Source organism: Sarcophilus harrisii, chromosome 1 (assembly GCF_902635505.1).
Source record: "Sarcophilus harrisii chromosome 1, mSarHar1.11, whole genome shotgun sequence".
Taxonomy (NCBI): domain Eukaryota; kingdom Metazoa; phylum Chordata; class Mammalia; order Dasyuromorphia; family Dasyuridae; genus Sarcophilus; species Sarcophilus harrisii.
Window position 1 is genome coordinate 285,206,381 of NC_045426.1, and position 16,394 is coordinate 285,222,774.

General features: G+C 34.0%; 1 pseudogene; it reads right to left on the reverse strand.

Moving 5' to 3' along the window:
- Positions 1-15,594: 15,594 nt before the first annotated feature.
- LOC100913348 lies at positions 15,595-16,153 on the reverse strand (annotated as a pseudogene).
- Between the last annotated feature and the right edge of the window lie 241 nt (positions 16,154-16,394).

A 16,394-nucleotide genomic window follows, 5' to 3' on the forward strand; every position in this document is an offset into this window, starting at 1 on the left:
TCCCATAGCTAACTTCCAGCAGATCCATTTTATGGGCACAGCTGGTCCCCGTGAGAGCAGGTTTATGACCCTCGTTTGTTTTATGACTCCATTTGCACTTCATTATCTACTTTTAATGGATTGGGGCTTGTACCTCTTAAGGTGCCCCCAATCACTTGATAAATGAGGTGATGCTGTTCCTGGATGGCTCCTGGAGTTTCCTTATCATAGGAAGCCATCTGACTACCTACCATCTCCCATTTTTTAAAATCCATTTCCAATCCTGCTTGTTTCACTCCTCTATAAGCTTCTTTCCCTGGCCCCTCCTGGTCTGGAACCATTTCCTAAGTTTCTGTCCCCTTTCCTAAGTTTCTATTCACTTTAGAGCAGAGTTCTATCTCTCTTCCCACCTGTAAGCCTACTACTACAAGGTGAGATCACAGCCAAAATTGTCCCTGTTCAGGTACCATTTGAAGCATCTCTTAATACTACCCTAACTTTGTAGCTCTCCTTTGAGCTACTCTTAATGTCCATTTGTTGATGGCACAGCTAGGCCACACTTACCCGTCTTTGGGCACCCACCTGGATAACATAGAGACAGACCACCAGGAGGTAGGAATGAAGCAAAAAAGAACTTTATTTTTAGATAGCACATGTTTATAACCCCCCTGAAGATCTGAGGGGAAGGGGAGGTCCTCTAAGAACCTGGCAGGGATTGGCCAGAGAAGAGAAAGGGAGGCGTGCTAGGCTTTGAGAGCACTGGTACCTGGGGTCAGATACCATCTCTTGGAACAATGCCCCACCTCCACATGGAACTCACCTATGCCTTGGTACCGCTCATCCCTCAGGTCCTCCCACAAATCTTGAACTGCATTCCTTGCTTCTAGAGGCTTTTTAACCCTTACAATTTCCTTCTATTTTAACAGATGAGAAAAATCAGATAAATGATTTTTGGCAATTTGCACATTATTTTTCTAATAAGAATAGACATTGTAATTGTTTTTGTTTCAATGTTAAAGGTATTTTCTATTAGTACTAATTAAGATCTGTTTTCATAAACTAGCTAACTAGTTAGTCCATAAAAATTTATGATAAAGCTGAAGTTCTCCTATAGAACTGTAATTTGAGTAGTATTAAATCACTGGATAATGTCGAAATTTTTAAAAAATGAATTTAATATTTAATATAACTCAGAGCTTTATTGAATTTGGAATAATTCTGAGTATTATTTTTCAATATTCCAAACAGTATATTTAGATGAAATGCTCTTTAAAAATAAATATATAAATAATATAATCCATAAGTGAAGAGAATAATTACAACACATAGGACATTTAAAAAATTCCTTTGTATATTTGTCATTTATCTTAATATCATGTATTATTCAAGTCAGGTAATCTAGTTTGGACCTCAGAAAGTTGGAAAAATTATCATAGTTCATTTAACAATCTGGAATACTAGAGGGCACAACATGTTACTATGGATTTTCCTAGTGGCCTAAACAATGAAATTTACAAGTATTTTCCATTTTCTCAATTTACAAAATTATAGACTTAGAGTTGGGAGACAGCAAGGAATTCTCCAGGCTCACTACTCTTGTTTTATAGATGAGGAAAATGAGGATCACAGAAGGTAAGTGATTTTTTTCCAAGATTACAAAGGGGGTAAATGGCAAAGCTATTTGAACCTAGGTCTTCTGACTATGAACTAATGAATCAACAAGCATTTCTTAAGTGTCCACTTAGTGCTCCAGGAATTGGAGATATAAATAAAAAATGAGGAAAAAGTTCATATTCTTAAGGAAGAAAAGGATAAAGAAGGAAGAATAAAGTAAGAAAGTAATTTGTACTATTTAAAAAGTCATTTGTATTTTTATCACGTTATTCCAATATTTACATGTGTTCTTGAAACTGTCTTTTATAGCACTCCATTATATCCATATATCACAGTTTATTTCAGCTGCTGCACAACTGATGGACATTTTTTTTATTTCCAGGGCTTTTACTACTAAAAAACTATCATGAATATGCTTGTATAAGTCTTTTATTCAGTATATTATGCTCCCCTTTCACTAGTACTTATACTGAAGCTATTGGGCTTCAGGGCTGTAGGGATCAGAAAACAGAAAGCAAGAGTAAAAAGTCATCAGAAAACAGAAACCAAGAGTGAAAAGTAAGACCTCTTCTTCTCAAAATAATTTAATTCCAAGCAGTTGGGCTGTTTTGGGGGCCTTCATAAAATTTTGTCACTCACAATTGAACAATAATGTGGGTCCTCGGACTACTTAGAGCAAGTGGCTATAGCTTAAGGAAGATATCTTTGATGCTTCAATGCCAATGGGGTTTTTACTTTATGAGTCAAGTAACATAATCTTTTCCTTTTCAAGGATCAATTAAATAGCACTTGTGAAATACATGATTGGTCCTGAATAGATACTGATTGATTGATTCTCTTCTGCTGTTTCAAAATGTTGAGAAGTAATGTTTTTATATTGGAGTTACTTTCTACATAGTCTGCACAGTAACTAAACAGTTTTATTATTTGGTGAAATAAAAACAGCAGTAACACCACTGAATTGGATTGAAATGAATTAAATGGAATTGTAATTTTTCCACTAGATACTGTATTCAAGCTGAGCTTAAGCATCTCTCCCTAAATGTGTCTTTTATGACATCCCAGTTGTTTATGCCCCTCCCCTCCATATTATATTTTATTCACTATCTACCAATGTTATTAGACAAATTACAACTGTTACAACTTTTATTATAAAAATACTATTTCTCCTGATTGACTATAAACTCCTTGAGGGCAAAAAAAGGATTCCGCATTATTTGGGGCATAAATATCATAAATATCATTTCATTAGCTATAGTATCGTTTAGCAAGATGTAGTTTCCTTGCTTTTAGTTATGTCATTGTTTTCTTTTTTCTTTGTCTCAGGTCATAATTTCCATCCTTGCATTTTTTATTTCATCTGAAACATAATAGATTCTATTCCAGCTCATTAAATCTAAATATGTATAAATATATCTCTTATAAATAGTATATTTTTGGATTCTGATTTCCAATGTGTTCTTTTATCCAGTTTCATCTTAGGGCATTCATCCCATTCACATATGTAGTTATGATTAATAACTGTGCACAAATCTAATATATATACATATATGTGTATATATATATATATATATATATATATATATATATATATATAATGTGTATTATATGTGGGTGTGCTTTCTGTGAACTATTTCAGGTGAGTGAGACTCAAGAATTGCCTGCTCTATTCCCATTTTTTGCTACATCATAAAAGCTCTTCCTTGTTTGCATGCTTCTTTTATGTGTAATAATTTTCCCCATTCTTCTTTTTCCTTCCTCTTCTCTCTGCACATTTTTCTTTATTTCTCATCCATTTATTGAGATCATCTCAATTCACTCACTCTCACATTTTCTATAAAGTGTCCTAGCTACCCTAATAGTGATAAGGTTTGTAAAAGTTACATGATATGTATCATCTTCCTATAAAGGAATATAAACAGTTTAACCTTATTGAGTCTCTTATTATTTTTCTTTCATTTTTACTTTTTTATATTCCTTTTGTACTTGGAGGCCAAATATTCTAACCATTTTTGGTCTTTGAAAGCCTTCTATTTCATTTAATATCTATTGTTCCACTAAAGGATTATGCTTTAATGAATACTAATATAAAAATTTTAAATAAGCTATAGCAAGGAGATTGCTGCAATGTATTACCAGGATCATACACTATGACCAGGTAAGAGTGATATAAGGAATGCAAAACTGGTTCAATATTAAGAGAACAATCAATAAAATTAATCATACAGGTCCGTTCCCCATTTTAAAATCTCTTTGGGATATAAACCTAGTAGTAACACTGCTGGACCAAATCAGTTCCAATAGAGCAGTAGTGAATTGAACCAGCTTCACCCAACAAAAGAACTCTGGGAAATGAATATGAACCACAACATAGAATTTCCAATCCCTCTATTTTTGTCCGCCTACGTTTTTTTATTTCCTTTACAGGCTAATTGTACACTATTTCAAAGTTCGATTCTTTTTGTACAGCAAAATAACTGTATGGACATGTATACATATATTGTATTTGACTTGTACTTTAATATATTTAACATGTATTGGTCAACCTGCTATCTGGGGGAGGGGGTGGAGGGAAGGAGGGGAAAAGTTGGAACAAAAAGTTTTGCAACTGTCAGTCCTGAAAAATTACCCATGACTATATCTTGTAAATTAAAAGCTATATAATAAAAAAAAGAAGAAATAGAAGAAGGTAATAAACAATTCCCTAAGAAAAATCTCTAGGCCCAGCTAGATTTACATGTGAATTCAAAGAAAAATTAATTACAATAATATATAAACAATTTGAAAAAAAAATAGGCAAAGAAGGAATCCTGCCAAATTCCTATTATGACAGATATGGTGCTAATAGCTTAACTAGGTAGGGTGAAAACAGAGAAATAAAATTATATACCAATTTTCCTAATGAACATTGATACAAAAATCTTAAATAAAATATTAGCAATGAGATTACAAAAAGTCATCCCAAGGAAAATACACTATGACCAACTCGGATTTATACCAGGAATGCAGGGCTGATTCAATATTAGGAAAATTACTAGCATAATCAACTACATTAATAGCCAAAGTCACAAAAATTTTATGATTATCTCAATAGATGCAGAAAAATATTTGATAAAATCCAACACCTATTCCTGTTAAAATCACTAGAGAACATAGAGAAAAATGGATTTTTCCTTGAAATAATCAGTTACCTCATCTATTTAAAACCCTTATCAAGCATTATATGTAATGGAGACAAACTAGAACCATTCCTAATAAGATCAGGAGTGAACCAACATTGCCCATTATCACAATTACTATCCAATATTTGATTAGAAATGTTTGATTTGGCAACAAGATTTAAAAAAAAAGAGAGATTAAAGGAATTAGAGTAGGTCATGAGGAAACCAAATTATCACTATTCTCAGATGATAGGATGGTTTCTCTAAGAACCCCAGAGAATCAACTAGAGAAACAATTTAAAATTTTAGCAAAATTGCAGGTTACAAAATAAATTAAATCATAAGCCTTTTTATATGTTACTAACAAGTTCAGCAGGAAGAGATACAAAGAAAAATTCCATTTAAAATAAATGTCAATAGTATAAAGTATTTGAGAATCTATCTACCAAGGGAAAATCAGCAATTATATGAATACAACTACAAGACACTCTCCACACAAAGTCAGATCTAATCATTTGGAAAAATATCAAGTGCTCATGGGTACACTGGGAAAATATAATAAAAAGTATAATGCTATCTAAATTAATCTACTTATTTACTGCTGTTCAAGAAATTATTTTACACAGAAAAAATAATAACAAAGTGCATCTGGAACAACACAAGGTCAAGAATTTCAAGGGAAATGATGAAAAAAATGCTCATGAAAGTGGCCTAGCTGTGCCAGATGGAAGCAGTGGTGATCGAAATCATTTGATACTGGCTAAGAAATAGAGTAGTTGATCAGTGGTATAGCTTAAGATCACAAGACAAAATTAACTATACATATCTATTTTTTCACAAACTCAAAAAACCTTGTCTTTTGGGGTAAGAAGTCACTATTTGACAAAAACTGCTAGGAAAATTGGAAACTAGTATGGAAGAAATTAGGATTTGATGTACACCTAACACCACACACCAAATAAGGTCCAAATAGGTTCATGATTAGACACAGCGTGATATTATAAGCAAATTAGAGGAACATAGGATAGTTTACCTCTAAGATCTGTAAAGAACAAAGGAATTTGTGTCCAAAGAAGAACTGGATCACACAATTGAACACCAAATAGATCATTTTGATTATATTAAGTGAAAAATTTTTTTGTACAAACAAAACTAATGCAGACAAGATCAGAAGGGAAGCAATAAATTAGGAAATCACTTTTACATTTAAAGATTCTGAAAAAGCCCTTATTTCTAAAATATATAGAGAATTGACTCAAATGGCTAAGAATTCAAACAATTAGCCAATTAATAAATGGTCAAAGGATATGAACAGACAATTTTTAGATGAAGAAATTAAAACCATTTCTAATCATATGAAAAGCTGCTCTAAATCATTAATGTTCAGAGAAATGTAAATTAAGACAACTCAGAGACACCATTATACAGATGTATAGCATCTTAGCAGATGCTAAGATGACAGGAAAAGATAATGAACATGGAGGGGATATGGGAAAACTGGGATACTAAGACTTTGTTGTCGGAATTGTGAAAGGATTCAGCCATTCTGGAGAGCAATTTGGAACTATGTTCAAAAAGTTTTGAAACTGTTCAGACAGTTTTGTCCAACAATGTTTCTATTATGCCTATATCCCAAAGAGATCTTAAAGGACATAAAGGGACCCACATGTGCAAAAATGTTTGTGGCAGCTCTTTTGGTAGAAACAAGAAACTGGAAACTGAGTGGATGCCCATCAGTTGGAGAATAGGTGAATAAGTCATGGTGTATGAATGTTACAATATTGTTCTGTAAAATATGACCAGCAGGATGATTTCAGAGAGACCTGGAAAGACATATGAACTGATGCTAAGTGAAATGAGCAGAAGCAGGAGATCATTGTACAAGACTACAAGATTATACGATGATAAACTCTGATGGATATGACTCTTGTCAACAGTGAAATGATTTAGAACAGTTCCAATGATCTTGTGATGAAGAGAGCCATCTGCACCCAGAGAGAGGAGTGTGGGAAGTGATTGTGCTTCACAACATAGCATTGATATTCTTTTTGTTGTTCTTTGCGTTTTATTTTCTTTCTCATTTTTTCCCATTTGATATGATTTTTCTTAAGCAGCAAAATAATTGTATAAAAATGTATGTATACATTGGAAAAAAGATTAAAATAAAATAAAACTAGTAACTACATCTTGTTAAAAGGTATTATAGATAATGAAGTAATATATATATATTGTATATTGTATATATATACATATATATATATATATATATATATATATATATACACACACACACACACACACACTAAGTGATATATCATCCAAAAGTATAGTGAATGAAGATAGCTACAAGAAGAATTAACAAAACTATACAAGTGGAGGATCTCAAATTTGCTCTCTCAGAACTAGATAAATTGAACCACAAAATAAACCTATAAAAAGTTAAGGAGGTAAATAGAATTCTTGAAAAGTTAGGCAAGAGAGACCTTTCAAGAAATTCCATAGAGACAGAAAGAAATGTAATTTCAGGAAGCACTTGGAACCTATACAAAAATTGACCATGTATTAGGGCATAAAATCCTCTAAATCAAATGCATAAAGATAGAAATAATAAATGCATTTTGTTCCAGATCATGATGCAATAAAAATTACATATAATAAAAGGCTAGGGGAAAATAGACCAAAAATTAATTGGAAACTAAATGATTTAATCCTAAAGAATGAGTGGGTTAAACAACAAAATAGTAGACATGGGAGCAGAGCCAAGATGGAGGAGATGACAAATGTTTCTCTCTGACCTTCTTTACAAGCTTCACAATAATTATGAAATGCAGCCTCTGAATTAGCTCTGGACTGGCAGAACCCAACTGGGGGCAGAATTGGGGGCAGAACCAAAATTGGGAGTGCAACAAATTGTCAGCAGAAGATAATTTCAAAGATGAACAGAAAAGGTCTGTTTCAATCTGAAATGCAAGGGAGGCAGCCTGACACAAGCAGTTCACCATAAACACCAGGGCAGACAACATAGAGCCCAGGGTCATTACTGATTCCACAGGCATTGCAGACTCCATGTGGCAGAGTAATCTACCATAGCATTGCCCACTCTGCCCTGGTTGTAAACCAGTAGATCAGGAAAGAAGTTATAAAACACAAACACAAATGAGCAATAGTGAATCTAAAAACACCAGAATCTTAGGGAACTTGGCCACACCCACGCAGAACAGGGAGTGAATCAGCACTGACCCAGAGCAGTTGTGGCCACTTGGAACACCTCCTCTGCCATAAAGGCAGACCTTAACTTAAAAAAAAGAAGTGAAAAACAAAAAGGACTCTAACAATTAACAGCTTTTGTGGTGAAAGAGAAGAACAGATTTCAAACCAGATTGTCTCCAGATGAAGCCTCAAAAGATAAAATAACCTGGTCCCAATCACACAAGGCTCTCCTATGGGAAAGTAAAAAGGATCTTAAAAGAAAGCTATAAGAAAAATGGGAGGAAAATGAAACCTTTGCAAAAGGGTTTGGAAAGGTCAACACAAAATAGACTTAGGGGAATGGAAAATGCATACAATTCATTTAAAGATAGAGTTGATAAACTGGAAAAAGAAAACAACTCCCAGTAAAACAAAATTTGAGAAACAGAAAAAGCAAATAACTCCTTAAAAACATAATTTGTGAAGCAGAAAAAAATAATTTAAAAAAAAAGAATTTGTGAAATGGAAAAAAAACCTCCTTAAAAATCAGAATTTGTGAAATGGAAAAAAAAATCCATAGAACAAAACAACTCATTTAAAAATTAAATTGGACAAATACATAAGAAGTAAAAAAAAAAGAAAGACAATAACACACTAAAATTCAGAATTGAACAAATAGAAATGAATGAGTTGATAAAACAAGAAGAATCAGTCAAGCAAAATGAGAGAGAGAGAGAGAGAGAGAGAGAGAGAGAGAGAGAGAATAGAAAAAAAATGTAAAATGCCTGATTGGGAAAACAACCGACCAGGAAGGTAGATCCAGGAAAGACAATCTAAAGATTATTGGACTCCCTGAAATACATGATGAAAAAAGAGCCTAGACACTATCTTTCAGGACATCATCAAAGAGACCATTGAAAAAATTCACTGAACAACTCCTGAAAGAAACTCCAAAATTAAAACCTCAAGGAATGTCATGGCTAAATTTGAGAACAATCAGACCAAGGAAAAAATATTACAAGCAGCCATAAAGAAACAATTCAAATACCAAGAAGCCACAATAAGGATTACTCAGAACCTAGCAGCTTCCACTTTAAAGGATAGAAGGACCTGGAATCTGATATTTTGAAAGGTGAAGGAACTTGGAATGCAGCCAAGAATAAACTACTCTGATAAAGTGAGCATTTTCTTTCAGGGAAGAAGATGGGCATTCAATTAAACAGGTGAATTCCATGTATTTTTGATGAAAAGACTAGAGCTAAATAAAAAATTTGACCTCCAAATATAGAACTTAAGAGAAGCATAAATAGGTAAAAGAAAGTGCTTGAGAATTATATTTTAGTTGAGAGTATACATTGAGAATATTTGTATAATCTTCAGGAAGAGGCAAAGAAAACCTATTATAATTGAGGGACAGAAATGAGGGTGATGAATAGTGTGTGAATCTTACTCCCATCAGATTTGGCCCAAAGAAAGAAAATTAGATTTATTTGATTTCACCAAGAAACATCTCTCATCTTATAGAAAAGTGGGAGGGGGAAAGGGGAAAGGGGAAAACGGAAGGGAAAGCAAAATAGAAGGAAAAAAGAGAACTAATAGGCTAAAGGTGTAAGAAAGGGGGAGGTTCTCTAAAAAAGGAGGACTTCTTGAAGCAAGTAGTGCTTAAAAGTAAAATACCCGAAAGAGAAAAGTATAATTTGAGGTTAATTAGATGACAGGAAATACAAAATGCGAATGGGGTGAACACTCCCATAAATGGAAGTGGATACAATATGTTGTTTACAAGGAACACATTTAAAGCAGAGTAATATATACAGAGTAAAGTTAAAAGGCTGAAGTAGAATCTATTATGCATCAGGTAAAGGCAAAAAAAGCAGGGGTAGCCATCCTTAGATCAAGCAAAAGGAAAAATTGATCTGATTAAAAGAGGTAAGAAAGAAAACTATATCTTGCTAAAGGGTACCATCGATAATGAAGCAATATCAATAAAATCAATTAAAAATCTATTAAATAAAAAAAATAAAACTAAGAGTTGGTTTGATGAAAAAACCAATAAAATAGATAAACCTTTAGGTAATTTGATTGGAAAAAAGAAAGAGGAAAATCAAATTGTTAGTTTCAAAAATGAAAAGGAAGAACTATCCACTAGATAAACTAGAGCAATTATCAGGAGTTACTTTGCCCAATCTTATGTCAATAAATTTGAGAAACTAAGTGAAATGGAGGAAAATCTATAGAAATATAGATTGCTGAGATTAACAAAAGAGAAAATAAATTATTTAAATAGTCCTATTTTAGAAAAAGAAATTTGTTTCCAAAACAAACTATTTATCAACTCCTTAAGAAAAAATCCCCAGGACCAGATGGATTTACATGTGAATTCCACTAAACATTTAAAAAACAATTAACTCCAATAATATATAAACTATTTGGAAAATAGGGAATGAAGGACTCCTACCAAATTCCATTTATGTCACAGACATGGTATTGATACGTATACCAAGAATGACAAAAAGAGAGAAAGAAAGTTATAGACTAATCTCCTAAATGAATATTGATTCAAAAATCTTAAGCAAAATATTAACAAAGAGTTTACAGATAATCATCCCCAGGATAATACACCAACACCAAATAGGATATCAGAAATGCAGGGCTGATTCAATATTAGGAAAACTATTAGCATAATTGACCATATCAATAGCTAAATAAACAAAAAAAATGATTATCTCAATAGATGCAGAAAAAAGCATTTGATAAGATCCAACACCCATTCCTATTAAAAACCCTACAGAGTATAGGAATAAATGGAATTTTCCTTAACATAGTCAGTAGCAACTATTTAAAAGCATCAGGAAACATCATATGTAAAGACAATAAACTAGAACCAATAAGGTCAAGGGTGAAACAAGAATGCCCATTCTCACCATTGTTGTTGAATATTATATTAGAAATGCTAGCCTTGGAAATAAGAGAAGAAAAAGACATTAAAGGAATTGGAGTAGGTAATGAGAAACCAAATTATCACTCTTTGCAGAAGATATGATCATATATTTAGAGAACCTCAATTAAAAAGCTACTAGAAATAATCCACATAAATCATCAGCATTTTTATACATCACTATCAAATTCCAATAGCAAGAGATACAAAGAGAAATTTCATTTAAAATAACTGTTGATAATATAAAAATATTTGGGAATTTATCTGCCAAGGGAAAGCTAGGAACTGTATTAGCAAAACTACAAAACACTGCCCACCCAAATAAAGTCAGATCAAAGCAATTGGAAAAATATCAAGTGCTCTTGGATAGGTCGAGTAAATATAATAAAATGAAAATACTCCCTAAACTGATCTATTTTTTAATTATGACTTTTTATTTACAAGATATATGCATGGGTAATTTTTCAGCATTGACAATTGCAAAACCTTTTGTTCCAATTTTTTCTCTCCTTCTTCCCACTCCCTCCTCCACTTGCCACATGCAGCTCTCCCTCTTTAGAATCCCTCTCTTCCTCTTTAAGTCCCTTTCCCTTTCTTGTACTTTTCCCTTATTACTCTTTCCCTTTTCCTCTCCCACTTTTTAATGAGGTGAGAAAAGTTTCTCTGCAAAACAAATATGTCTAATATTTCCTCTTTGAGCCAACTCTGATGAGAGTAAAATTCACACAGTGTTCCTCCCCCTCTCTAAATTCCCTCAGATATGATAGATTTCCTTTTCCTCTTTGTGGGATGTAGTTTCCCTCTTTTTATCTCCTCTTTTCCCTTTTTCTGATACTATCCCCTTTCCATTTTTACTTCTCTTTTTTATAAAATATTAGTAAAATCAAATTATACATGAACTGTTTATGTATATCCACAATAGAAATACAGTTCTCAAGACTATTTACCTTTTTATGCTTCTATTGAGCCCTATTGGACTCAATAGGTCCTATTGGAGGTCAAATTTTTTGTTTAGTTTTGGTATTTTCCTTAGAAACAAATGAAATTCATCTGTTTCATTAAGTGTCCATCTTCTTCCCTGGAAGAAAATTCTCAGCTTAGCTGGGTAGTTTATTCTTGGCTGCATTCCAAGTTCTTTTTTTGCCTTTCAGAATATCAGATTCCAGTATCTTTGATTTTTTAATGTGGATGCAGTTAGATCTTGAGGGATCCTTATTGTGTGTGGCTCCTCGATATTTGAATTGTTTTTTTTCTGTCTGCTTGTAATATTTTCCCTTAGTCTGCTAGTTCTGAAATTTAGCCACAATATTCCTTGGAGTTTTTATTTTAGGGTCTTTTTCAGAAAGTGGTCAATGAATTCTTTCAATGCCTATTTTACCTTCTGATTCTATTACATCTTGGCAGTTCTGTTTGATGATTTCCTGTAAAATAGTATCTAAGCTCTTTTTTTCATCATAATTTTCAGGAAGTCCAATAACCCTCAGATTATCTCTCCTAGATCTATTTTCCAGGTCTGTTGTTTTTTTAAGTAGATATTTAACATTTTTTCTAATTTTTCATTTTTTGGATTTTGCTTGACTGATTCTTGATGTTTCAAAAATCAATCATTTCTATTTGCTCAGTTGTGATTTTTAATGAGTTTTCTTCATTAGCTTTTTAAACTTCTTTTTGTATACATCCAATTGAGTTTTTAAATGAGTTGTTTTGCTCTATGGAATTTTTTTCCATTTCACTAATTTTTTTATTGAGTTATTTTCTTTTTCCAGTTCACAAATTCTACTTTCCAGGGAGTTATTTTTCTTTTCCAATTAACAAATTCTGTTTCCCCGGGATTCTTTACCTTTTTTAATTCATCTTTTAGGAAGTGGTTTTCTTTTTCCATTTTATCCAATTTGTCTTTAAGTTAGTTATAAGCCTTTTCTGTACTATTTTGCATAGCTTCTCTTTCCCCATTTTTCTTCTAGCTCTCTTTTAGATTTTTTATAACTTCTTCTAGGAAAGCCTTGTGTGATGGGGATAAGTTACATTTCCCTTTGGGTTTTTGTCTGGAGACTGTGTGCTATTAGTCTCCTCAGTGTTGAAAACCTGCTCTCTTTCTGCATAGAAGCTATTGATGGTCCGTCTTGTCTTTTTTACTTAATTTTTTAAAAAGCCCTTAGGTCTGCCTTCAGGGCAAGGATGTTGCCATCTTCCTCTACGAGACAGGGATAGGTATATCGACTGTAGCTATCCTGCCAATGGATCTTTGTGGCCGAGCTGTGGAAGTGCTCTGGGAAAAGCTCTGCACCAGAAGTATCCCTGCCCTGGGTAGCACAGGCAAAACTGGGGAAGTGTCTTGCTAAATGCACTGATTTGCAAATTAGCGACTTCCCGGGGGCTAGAGGCTGAACAGCGAAAGTATCACTAACCCAGGCAGAACTCTGCCAGTGGGTATTAGCAGTTGCCCTACAAATAGCCCCCCCCCCCCACACACACACCAGAAGTTTTCCTGCCCTGGGGAGCGCATCATGCTGCAGAAGTTCTATTACCCTAGGCTGAGTCCTCCAATGTGCAGATTAGAGGTTGCCCTGGGCTGAGCCCCTCTGCTGTGCAGATTTGTGAGTGCCCCGGACAAATGCCTTGTGCTGTAGAATGTGGCTGCACAGCTCTGCTGTGGTCTGTGCTGAGTCATTCACTTCCAGTTTTGGGAGAGTATAGCCAGACCTTTTAGATTCTGGAGTTTTTTTGGAGTACACTCTATCTTTGGCTTTAATTCTCTGCTGATCTATTGCTTTGCAACCAAAGCAGAGCAGCCAACATGTGGTAGAGTTCTCCCTATAAATTTTCCAGCCATGGAGATTGCCCTCCACTCAGGATGCTAGCCTCTCCTATCTCACTGCTTGTGCTCCTGCTGCTCAGGACAAACCTTTTGTGGCGATCTTGGAGATTATCTTTGGCTGGTAAACTGTTGTATTTCCAATTGTCGTGAATTTTACCACTATTTTTGAGGCTGAATTTGGTAATTAGTAGTGAAGGAGAGGAGTTTGGAGTGTCCTGTGTGCCTTCTCCATCATCTTGGCTCTGCCGTCCCCCCCAACCTAAGTTTCAGCTCTGTAATCACCATGAAAATAGCTAGGAATAAAATCCAAATTCTTTTTATTATTATTATTATTATAGCTTTTTATTTACAAGTTATATGCATGGATAATTTTACAGCATTGACCATTGCCAAACATTTTGTTCCAATTTTTCCCCATTTTCTCCCTACCCCTTCCCCAGATGGCAGGTTGACCAATATGTTAAAGTATAAATTAAATAAAAAATTAAATAAAATTAAATAAAAAACATGTCCAAACAGTTATTTTGCTGTACAAAAAGAATCAGACTCTGAAATAGTGTACAATTAGCTTGTGAAAGAAATCAAAAATTCAGGTGGGCAAAAATATAGGGATTGGGAATTCAATGTAATGGTTTTTAGTCATCTCCCAGAGTTCTTTCTCTGGGTGTAGCTGGTTCAATTCATTACTGTTCCATTGAAACTGATTTGGTTCATCTCATTATTGAAGAGGGCCACATCCATCAGAATTGGTCATCATATAGTATTGTTGTTGAAGAATAAAATGATCTCCTGGTAATGCTCATTTCACTCAGCATGAGTTCATGTAAGTCTCTCCAGGCCTTTCCGAAATCATCCTGTTGGTCATTTCTTACCGAACAATAATATTCCATCATATTCATATACCACAATTTATTCAGCTATTCTCTAATTGATGGGCGTCCACTCAGTTTCCAAACATTCTTGCACATACAAGTCTTTTTCCCTTCTTTAAAATCTCTTTGGGATATAAACCTAGTAGTAACATCAAAGGGTATGCACAGTTTGATGACTTTTTGAGCATAGTTCCAAATTGCTCTCCAAAATGGCTGAATGTATTCACAATTCCACCAACAATGTTTCAGTGTCCCTGCTTTCCCACATTCCCTCCAACATTTTGCATTATCTTTCCCTATCATTCTAACCAATCTGTCAGTTGTGTAGTGGTATCTCAACAGTTCTCTTAATTTGCATTTCTCTGATTAATAATGACTTGGAGCATCTTTTCATATGGCTAGAAATAGTTTCAATTTCTTCATCTGAGAATTGTCTGTTCATATCATTTAACCATTTATCAATTAGAGAATGGCTTGATTTCTTATAAATTAGAGTCAATTCTCTATATATTTGGGAAATGAGGCCTTTATCGGAACCTTTGTAAAAAATATTTTCCCAATTTATTGCTTCCCTTCTAATCTTGTCTGCATTACTTTTGTTTGTACAAAAACTTTTCAATTTGATAGAATTAAAATTTTCTATGTTGTGATCAGTAATGATCTCTAGTTCTTCTTTGGTCATAAATTCCTTCCTCTTCCACAGGTCTGAGAGGCAAACTATTTTATGTTCCTCTAATTTATTTATAATCTCATTCTTTATGCCTAGGTCATGACCTCATTTTGACCTTACCTTGGTGTATAGTGTTAAATGTGGGTCAATGCCTAGTTTCTGCCATACTAGTTTCCAATTTTCCCAGCAATTTTTGTCAAACAGTGAGTTCTTATCCCAAAATCTGGGGTCTTTGGGTTTCTCAAACACTAGAGTATTAACGTTATTGACTGTTTTATCCTTTGAACCTAACCTATTCCACTGATCAACTAGTCTATTTCTTAGGCAATACCAGATAGTTTTGGTAACTGCTGCTTTATAATATAATTTTAGATCTGATACACTTAAGCCACTTTCATTTTGGCTGTCACTGTAACAATGGCTGACAAGGGAGTTGTTGCAGTAAGGATGGTACGCTGGGCTGTCCTGGTCACTGACATAGCACAATCCCACTTGTTCTTTCTCTTCTGAGCAGCTGGAGCTCCAGTGCTGGTCGTGATTGGGGCATTGCTCGTGGTGCCCTTCTTGGGGCCTCTCTCAAATGCAATTTTTGTTCTCTCCTTTGTGGCTTTTAACAATTTGCCCATCTCATTCTTCTGTGCTTTAGGCTAGTGCCTCATAGTAGGAATCCTCAGAACATCCAGAGGGATCAAAAATATCCCTGGGATAATTGGTGCCAAGTTCATCAATTGAACAGTATTGGATAAGCTTCTCATACATATGGGGATTCTGAAATTCCTTCTTCCTCTGAATGAGGTAATTCATATTCATCCTTTCCTTTATTTTTGGCTCATATAGTTTTTTTATCTTGTCCTGGAGTTGACTTGAGCACTTGCCAGGTGGCTCTGGGGGGATGTTCATCTTATTGCCAGATATTTATTTGTGTGGAAAGTGTTTTGTAGTTTTGCTCATCAAATTTCTGATTCTCCCTTAGCAGATAGATTCCTAAATATTTTATATTATCAGTAGTTACTTTAAATAGAATTTCTCTTTGTAACTCTAGCTGTTGGATTTTGTTAGTGATATATAAGAATGCTGATGACTTATGTGGGTTTATTTTGTATCCTGCAAGGTTGCTAAACATGTGGATTATTTCAAATAGCTTTTTAGTAGA